The sequence below is a fragment of the Drosophila ananassae genome, chromosome 3R, assembly GCF_017639315.1.
Source record: "Drosophila ananassae strain 14024-0371.13 chromosome 3R, ASM1763931v2, whole genome shotgun sequence".
Taxonomy (NCBI): Eukaryota; Metazoa; Arthropoda; class Insecta; order Diptera; family Drosophilidae; genus Drosophila; species Drosophila ananassae.
Window position 1 is genome coordinate 11200246 of NC_057930.1, and position 7701 is coordinate 11207946.

Here is a 7701-nt window from a genome sequence, read left to right on the forward strand (position 1 = left end):
CAACCCTTGACAGAAAATCAATAATATTCTTGGCCTAAAAATTGGTCGTTTGTTGTGAGTCTGACTAGGGGTTGTGGCGAAATATGCCTTGTTTTTAACCCTCTTTTCCAGATATGATCACCTGACTGTACCACCTCCTAAATATAAACCCCCACTCGGCCATAAATCCTAATCAAATTTATTAAATCAAGTACTAACCGCGAGAACCGAGAGAAGCGAAAACAAAACTACGCCCACTCGATGGAAAAAGCATAAAAATGAAAATAAAACAGTTTGCTCGCTGGCATGAAGAGCAATTTAAGCGATATGAGCTACGTATAGTATAGGACTATACCCGATATAATGTATAAATCCCTATATAGCAGCAGGCATATGCCCGAGATACCAAAACAATCAATTGTGCCCGACTTTGGGGATCTGGCTTTGTCGCTTCCCGGTTGCCATTAATTTGTGCAAGTGGGGTAGAAAAAAATATTAAACAGATGTCTGTTGAGGTATGGCGATATCTATACCGTATATAGTGCATATTATATTATATTGAATAAAAGTTAATAACAGGCTGGAGGGTAAATATTTTTTTTACATTTCCCTTAACTGCCTTGATTAAGTAACCTTGGTTTTGGGACAACATCGAGTTGAGAGATACTATATGCTAGAGTAGATACTAAGTAATAGATACTATATGGTATAGTATAGCTTGTGTTGTTATAGTATCTATTGCTGTTATAGTATCTTTTGGGCTAGTTATGATGGGTTTTCGGGGATAAGAAGTGTAGATAGAACTGTCCAAGTCTATAATCTAAAGAGCTATTTGTATTAGTTCCTTGAGGTACTTGTAGAGTTAGTAGCTCTGTAGTTAGTACTTCTGTAGTACTTATCTCTCAATAGCCTCAATTATCCTCTTATCCTCTGGTATTTCCCTTGACAGTCTCCTAGGAATATATGGACTGCTCCCCATGGACTGCAGCCGCGACACTTTTCATTCCCAAGCATCATCCAAGTGATGATGCTCCGCCTTGTCACTCTTCATTGAGGAGATTGTAAGTTCAGATCGCACAGAGCCTTAGTTAGTTGGGGAATCACTTGAAAACATCCGGCCTGTGGTCTCTGGTCTCTACAAGCTTTTATTTTTGAATCTGAAAGTGAGAAGGCTGCTAGACTGCCCTAGAATGGCACTTGAAGAAATAGAATACTATTTTAAATTTTTATTAAAAGTATAAGGAGAATATGACTTCTCTATAAACTTCTCTAAAAGATTAAATAAAATATTGCTTTAATGAAAAACCGAAACTATAGATCCTTTTTCTCTCTGCATGTGAACAGTTTTTTGGTTCTACAATGGTCTGCGTAGTTCTCTTTTTTTTGCCATTGTGCCTGGCTGGCATACAGGCGTTTATTTTATTATACTCATTCGCTCATTTGAATAAAGTGAATTATGCGCCGAGCAGACAGGCACAAAAAGCAGCAAAAAGCTTAAAAAAAGGTCCCCCAGTCGCCAGGTTCAGACGAGTAAGGTTGAACTCCGCCCGCCAGAGTGCCAGCGTGCCAGTCTTTAATTGAATTGAAAAATTGAAAATAAAAAACTGAAACTGAACTCTGAAGGAAATTGAACCAGAGAACCTGAGTTCTTGGCTGCATATCTTACTCGTTGCTTGTTTTTTGGATTTATGTATTTTCCCCCAGCTATGTAGTTGAAAGAATTCAATGAATTCGTGGCCCCCCAATTGCAGATTTGTTTTAATTAATAATTAGACTACTTGGCCTCCGGAAGTGTCAATCAGGGTCACTAATTATTCAGCATCTGCTTTGCTTTCCGTTGGTTTTATTTTCTAAATTGAAATACTAAATGGAAATGAAAATTGCTCAGATTCTAGGCCTTAGTTTATACTATAATTTATAGAACAAGATATTTAGCTCAAAATCGAACTAATTCTTCTTATTAACTCTACACTTTTCTTCCTCAGCTATTAGCTCTAATGTTTTTCACATTCTTGTGCTAAAAGATTAACTTTTTAAAGCCTAATTATCAGGGATTTATGTTAGAAATTATAATAATGTTTATCCCTAAGTAAGAGTCACTCTTTTTGGTAAAAATTTCCATTACAAAGCCTGCAATTGAAGCTGGGCTTTGGGCCTCTAGGCTCTGTTCATTTTGCGTGTCTGGGAAATTAGCGAGTCTTGGTCTGCCTACGCATCCATATTCCGGCCATTTGGCGAACGTGATCGCACAATAAGAAGGCGGTATTAGGCGGATTAAGAAAGTTTAACACGCCCACCTCAAGCCCAACCATCCAACCACCCAACCATCCAAGTGAACTCGTGCCTAACCTAAAATGGTATTGTATAATAAATGATATACCGAATTACACAAAATACACATTGGCTGGGGTGGGAGGGAGGGCTATATGAGGCAGCCAGCCACCCAACACTGGCACGCAAATGAACACGCTATAAATATTTAGAAACAAGCCTCCCATTGTTTACAAAACCAAAAAAGCAAAAAAATTAAAAACAAAACAATTGCTGCAAAAAGTGAGCGAAAAAAAGGCGGCGATAAAGGCGAAAAAGCGAATCGATTTGAAAAGCACGTGACGCTTTTGGCGGCTCGCTGATCCCCCAGCTCCACAGCTCCACAGCTCTGTAGCTCAGTGGCTCACCTTTCGTAGCTTAAGCTCTCGAATATCAGAGCAGAGTTCGTTGGAATGCCGAAAAAAAAACATACACAGAGTGTGTGTGTGCTGGAACTTGAGTCACTTTATGGGCAGGCTTTTACACATTTTGGCAGAGTTTTTGGCGAAAAAAATGTGCCATATAGGTAAGGTATAGGTACTCCTGGTATATATGTACCGGCCGAAAGTAAAAAATACATTATGATGCCATGATGATGGCATCGAACCGGTTCCCACCTGGTCGATCGGTCTACCAGTCGGCTAAAAGTTCAATATCAGAGATTGCACATCGATGATGATGAGGCGACAGTAGCTAAGGCACTAAGGTCGTCTAAGGAGGTAGTATTACAAAAATAAAGAACTAATAATGATGTAAGGAGGAAGCTCTATCTAGAGACCTGCCACTGCCAAGATTTACAATCCCACTTATGCCATCCTCTGTTAGTTCTCAGAACTATTTCCAGTCAGCAGACTGGACCTTCCAACTATCAGTCTCTGTAGGCCAGAGTCTATAGTTTCTTCCCTTATCTTGCTACCAAAATATGCCCCTCGTTTAAAAATAAATGCCAACTCCCAAACTCTTATCAACTAATGTCGAACAAGTAAGTTCCACACGCATAGGCGCCTATCTTTTCGAAGGAAATATAAATATTGTTCTATGAGTTCTATGAATATTTTATGCTTTTAGCAGGCACGTGTTTAAACTCAAAAAATTTACATCACACTCCTAAACTTTTGACATAATAGCTTAATTTTTTATGATAAATGGATATGCTAGAGTTTCATTTAGAGATAAGATATAATATTTTACATTTTTAATAAGTCAGTGGGAGACCTACTACTTGAATAATAATCTCGCTTTTTTTTTTTTGCAGAATTAAGCTATTAATATGCCAGCTTATCTTGTCCACGTTCTCAAGGATTTCATTGATTGCTAATCGACCCTAAAATCATTCAGAGTTATAGTGTTCCAATGAATTATAACAGATTGGCTTGAAGTTTAAACTTTATAAGAAAAAAAAAGTAAAAAAATATTCCTCCAAAATAAGAATATTTATGATATTATTTAAGAAGTTATAGATTGCAATTGGGAAGGGTAAATAAGCCACCATCTCCCGCTGTTTCTGGCCCCTGGAATGTTATATAACAACGCTTCTCTTGCCCCGATATACAAGTAGTTTCTGGCACTCACATTTCTCCAGCCATTTGACGTCGTTTTAGGGTCCATTAGCTGCCCCCGAGGCGACATATGGGAATGTCTATTAAATTGCCCGTGTAATTAGCCATAATGCGAGTGCAGCGGGGCGAGGGATGGGATGTCTTAATAAAATCCACACTGACCAGAAGGCCAGAAGGCACACACTAGTCTATGATGGCCACAAGGCGCCTTCTTTTCGGATATATAATATTTGGAAATTCCCCCATATGGCCAGGATCAAATGAGTAATTATTTTTGGTTTTATATGAGTAGAATATTGATATTCGAGAGGCATTCCCTTCCATAAAAAATAAAAGAAGTAAAGACCAGCAGCCCACATGTCGTATGAGTAACAAAAATTACCCATACGCCCTGTGGTACTCTAAAGTAAACAATAATAGTTTTCCCTACACATCTCTGGATGATTCATTTTGGCTTCATTTCGAACAAAAAAAAAGAGAATTCTTTGGAGAAAAATGCTGCTAACGTTGCATTCTTTACTTTCCAATTTCCACTGTTTCTGCTTCTCTGTTATTTCTAGGTTGCATTGCAAACTTTTTCTTTATTTTCTTTCTTTTTTTTGCAAGTTGAGCAAAAAAATGTTGAAAATGCTCGCTTACATAACACATGCAGTGGAAGAGTTGGTGGCTCCTTTGGGGAGTTGGGCGGTGGGATAGTTTTGGTGTTGGGTGGCCAAAAATGGGAGGGAAAGGGGGTGGCAGAAAGCCAAATCCATTCCAAGTGGCTCCAAGAGTTACGAGGTTGCCTTTGTTTGGCGGCTTCTGGTTTTGCTTTTTTTTATTTTTTATGAATTATGCAGTTTACAGTCTAAAGTTGCATAATTTTATGCAATTTTAGTTTATTTTTGGTTTAATAGAAGTATAATAGTACTAAAAAATCAAAAATAATAGAGTAGTAATATAATAAATATCATTAAATATCAGTAATAATATAAATATAACATGAATCTTCTGACATGAAACGATAAGAAGTTAGATTCTTAGAGGTGGAAAGTTATAATTCTGAAGGACTATATCTCCCCTAGACCAGTTCCTATAATAATCCCATTTGGTTACCCAACATCAGAGACCCACTTCCCAGGGTCTATCGGTTCAGCTGACTTGTTTCCTTGTGTCTAGGCCAAGTCAAGTTGCTTTCAGCCGGAGATCCAGAGGCCTGGCCAAGTGCCCAGGGCTGCTGGTGGCTGCCTCGCTGCTCATGTGCAATGATTATGAAATAAAATGCTGCCACAGCTACTGTTGCTGTTGCAGTTGCTGTAGTTGCTGCAGTTGCACTTTTTGTTCAGTTTTCCTTTGTGGGTTCAGTGACCCTCTAGTCGAGCATGAGCCGCCCGATTGTGGCAAGTGCATTGTACAGGTTTTCTTTGTTGCCAAAAAATCAAAAAAAAAACAAAGAAAAAAATACTCAAGAGAGACCCATAAAAGCCTTGCGTGTGTAAACTGGCTCTGGCATTTCCAGCCGTCACGAAGTCTGCCGCCAAAAAAAAAGATATATATATATATCTAGAGATATGTAATAAAAACATTAAAGAGGAGGGTAAGGGAGACTCTGAAATCAGGTCAAGCTTGATGGCAGCAGCAGTGGCAGTTGGCAGTGGCAGTAGTAGGAGGCTCTTGGGGCTCTGTTTTAATTGTTGGCGGCAATTTCTGACAAATTTCAGTTTCAGTTTCAGTGGCCGTCCTTGCGCCGTCCACAAGTTGAAGTTGATTTCCTTGCCAATCTGTACTGTGTCCTCTGCTTGCCCTTAGACCTCCTCCTCCTCCTCCTCCCTCTTGATTCACGAGGGAAATAAATGGCTTTCAATTACGTCAACAGGAAAAAAAGTATCTTTAATACACTTTACTTTAAAAGATAGTAAGAGCTACTAGTTAGTACTTCCCCCTCACTAACTCCATTAACTAAAATTGATTTCTCCTCCAGCTAATCCATTTATTTTTAGAAAATTGCCAGAAGACTCTCTGAGAAGCCATCAAGGAGGGGGACAACTTTGTTAGAGAACCTATTCCCGGCTGTCCTTAAATGTACATTCATTCATTGATTCCAACATCCTGTCTCTCTCTCTCTCTGCACCCCAGAGGTCCTCTCTTTTAAGGACACACGCCCTGCTCGAGTTGCCACTACGCAGTTGGGTGCGCTTTTGTTGTTATTTTTCGGTCTGGCGCTGCTGTTGCTGACTCAGAGTGTCCTGTCACACCCACGCATTTAGTCCTGCCTTGTCCCACATTCTCGGCGCTTTAAGGACTCGCTGAATTCCACTTCCCTATTGACTGGAACAGTTTCTGAGCTGAAATCGACACAGTTTACAGCCAAAGGGGCCTGGCCTAACTAGAAGAGTCATTGCACTTTCTCAAGGCATTCGAGGCTTTTTCGTTCAGTATCCTGACAGCTGCTTGGCCTAGTTAGAAGCCCTTGTGGCCCTCGTGCTTCGAAGGGCTTAAATGGAAAGCCTGCCACTCACAGAGCTCTCCTTATAAGGTAAGCAGGTTGCCACCTACCAGGTATGACCTACTTACATTATTAATTAGAAGGGTTTTGAATAAAAACATATATTTATAATAAAGCAAGAACTCTCTTCCAAGTTTAATAAGGTTTGTCATCTCTTCCAGTATTACTTATTAAATGGAGATTAACTTCTCCCTTCAACTAACCCCCAATAACTACAAGAGCAACAATCCACCAAACTCTAAGCTAATGGCTTTGTGGAAAATTACTTGGAAACCTCAAAAGTTGTCCCCATATTCCCTTGGCCAACTGACGCAAATTGCAGCAAGAGTCGAGAATTACGTGGCAAGAGTCGATAGTTGGATTGGAATAAATAGGGCTCTCGACTTGACCCCAAAACAAATGTTGCACTTGCGTCATAGATGGCCAGTAGCCACCCACTAGCCACGATTTGGCCTAAGAGTTGGCTTTTATTAATCATAGATTAACCAAACTTTAGTCCTTCTAGCCAGAGTTAGTTGTCAGGTTTAGTTTCTAAGACTGTCTATTGTAGAATAAATATTTTAGAGCAACTTTAATGCCACTTTGCAAGCAATTATAGTCGGATTTTAGATTAAAATATTTCAAGCTATTAAAAAAGATTTTCTAGCCACCTCCCATTTGCTATTTTTTTGGCTTTTCTCTAACACATTGCGACATGGACATGGCGGCGAGGTGTCTCATTAGCATAAACGTTTTAATTAGCAGCCCCCGGCTGGCGAACGTTAATCGATTCGAGGCCCAAACATTTCTAGCCCAGCTTAGCCACGTTAGCCAAGTCAGTCACATTGTAAACTGTCCAATTGAAGCCAATTGAGTTGTGCTCCGGTCTGTTCTGTTTGATTTCATTAGCGTAAATGGATGCATTATGGCATTATAGTGTTCAGATAACGTTCTCAAGTCCAGTGGCAGTCAGCCAGCCGACCTGCCAGCCGGCGAACAAACAAACAAGCTGGTAACTCGATTGTTAATAACTCCATATACAAGTCCATTCGATAGCTGTGTGTTTGGCTTTGTTTTTTATTTGTAGTTGTAGAGCTTGTAACCCGAGGCACCTTGAAAAAACTAGACATAGCATAATATTGACATACATATGAAAATTGCACAGCGAATCGAGTCGGGGAGTATTTATTATAAAATGAAACTGTTGGGGTAATTAGCGAGATATTGGAGGAGCTTCTAACAGAAGGCTTAAGGAAAGGGCTTATAGCCAATAGAATAGTTATCTTGGCCCACTTTTCTTTCATCCTTTCTCGGCGATAACTACAAAGAAACATTCCTTTTTAATTATGAGCCACTCGAAGCACACTACTCTTCTTATCTATCGACCAA